Source organism: Palaemon carinicauda, chromosome 21 (genome assembly GCF_036898095.1).
Source record: "Palaemon carinicauda isolate YSFRI2023 chromosome 21, ASM3689809v2, whole genome shotgun sequence".
Lineage (NCBI taxonomy): Eukaryota > Metazoa > Arthropoda > Malacostraca > Decapoda > Palaemonidae > Palaemon > Palaemon carinicauda.
In genome coordinates this window covers 108,827,903-108,830,402 of record NC_090745.1, presented here as the reverse complement: position 1 = coordinate 108,830,402, position 2,500 = coordinate 108,827,903, and positions in this window count along the sequence as shown.

The window sequence follows — 2,500 nt, the reverse complement described above, 5'->3', positions numbered from 1 at the left end:
TGGCTATTCAAGGGGAAGAATTGTAAAAACTGGTATAAAGTCAAATTAATTCAAACAAGCGTGTTTACAATCAATATCCACACAAAAATGATTGATGATCCATCATCAAACTATATTTCAAAAGAAAAATTGTTGGAGTACTGGAATGATAATAATAACAGCCCTAATAATTGAGTATTTATTCAGAATTCAATAAATGTTCGAACTCAGAACTGTAACTGTCCAGTGGCTACTTTCCTCTTGGTAAGGGCAGATGAGACTCTTTAGCTATGGTAAGCAGCTCTTCTAGGAGAAGGAAACTCCAAAATCAAACCATTGATCTCTAGTCTTGGTAGTGACATAGCCTCTGTACCATGGTCTTCCACTGTCTTGGGTGAGAGTTCTCTTGCTTGAGGGTACACTCGGGCATACTATTCTATCTCATTTCCCTTCCTCTTGTTTTGTTAAAGTTTTCAGTTTATGTAGGAAATATTTATTTAAATGTTACAGTTCTTAAAATATTTTATTTTTCCTTGTTTCCTTTCCTCACTGGGCTATTTTCCCTGTTGGGGCCCCTGGGCTAATAGCATCTTGCTTTCCCAACTAGGGGTTGTAGCTTAGCAAGTAATAATAATAATAATAATAATAATAATAATAATAATAATAATAATAATAATAATAATAATAATAACTCTCATAAGCAATCCATCCTCAAGGCCAGCCAAGCTATGCTCCGAGCTGATCTCTTGTCCTTGAGGTTACGTTAAAATAGAAATTAAAGTTTTTTATCTATATGAAAAATTATTTGAAAGCATTTACAAACTAGAGGGGGCACTCATTAATGCGCAGACCTCCGCTGCGGCAGCTCATTTCTCGACCGTCACCTTAAACCTTAACATGTATTAATTGGCGTGGATTTTCGTGCACTCAAATATGACCATGTTTGAAGTCTTTAGGACAACGATGTCCAAACTTATGGTTGATTACGTGAATTGGACATTTGCTTGACCGTAACCTTCACCTTTAACCTTGGCTTTCCAAATTTTAATCATTTCTAGCTTTTTACATAACAGTCAATCCCTGCAATTTTCATTACTCCACGATTAAAATTATGGCCAGGAAACTGTTCACAACAAACAAACACACAAACAGGGGCAAAACGTAACCTCCTTCCAACTTGGTTGGTGGAGGTAATAACCCAATTCTTCTATCTGCCTTCTATTTTCATTTAAATAGAAGCAATGTGGAAATTTGGAGGCTTCTTAGAATGTTGTAATATCTAATAGAATTGTAGTAGAGATTAGGTAAATAAAAAGATACCGATTCTAGATAGATTACTAAAAATAGGAAGAAGCAAAACCAAAAAAATTATCTCATTTCTAGGTGAAATATCATCATCATCATCTCCAACGTCTATTGATGCAAATGGCCTATATATATATATATATATATATATATATATATATATATATATATATATATATATATATATATATGTGTGTGTGTGTGTGTGTGTGTGTGTGTGAATTATCTGTAGGCCGTATTTTCGTTACTTATCAGATACTTTAAATTTCTGACAATTATTAGGAAAGAAAACTAAAAAAAAAAATAATGATCACTGACTCGTATGTATGTATTGGAAGAATGTTTGAAACAAGAATCAGTGTAGAAAAGAACAATATAGCAAATGTAGCACAGCACTTGACTGAAATACAATTTTCTGAAGTATAAAAACAATTTACTAATCTCACGCGTTCAGAGGTCTTCGTTTTCTGTGAGCAAGTCTTTCTATGTCAGAAAACGTACAATCCTCTAAATCATGGGACACTAAAGTAATATTTACATTAATTTTGTCATTTCATGTAGGCTACTTCGTTTACACACAGAGAATAATGTTATATCAATGAATAATTTAAGCTTTTAAATACCCATGTGAACTGGAATTATCCAAATATCGACATAAGTTGTCTAAATGGGCAAATTTATCTGTGTAAATATACGGCACAATGTCTTCGTGATAAACACATGTAAACAAAACTAGAAGTATTCTAATATAGATGTAATTAAAAGCATAGAAAATTGCTTTAATAGCAGATAAAAACGAAAAAGACAGATTTTACAATGATCATAGAACTGTCAAGAACTCGATTAAGGTAATGTATAAGAGAAATTAAAAACACCGTATCTCTACATTAACTTTCCACGGTTATAAAATACTAATCATCACATGAGTCTCAGACTAAGCTTTCATATTTCATTTTTTACATATTTTGAAGCTGATATATATATATATATATATATATATATATATATATATATATATATATATATATATATATATATATATATATATATATATATATATTACACGATATTAAATAAATTTAATACTTTTTTAACACAGTTCAATTTCTTTTTTAATTCTTTAACGACTTATACGAAGAGGCAAATTCTGGTGTGAAATCTGAAATGGAACCTATAACACGTTTTCAAATTAAAATAAATTTTAGGAAAAGACAGG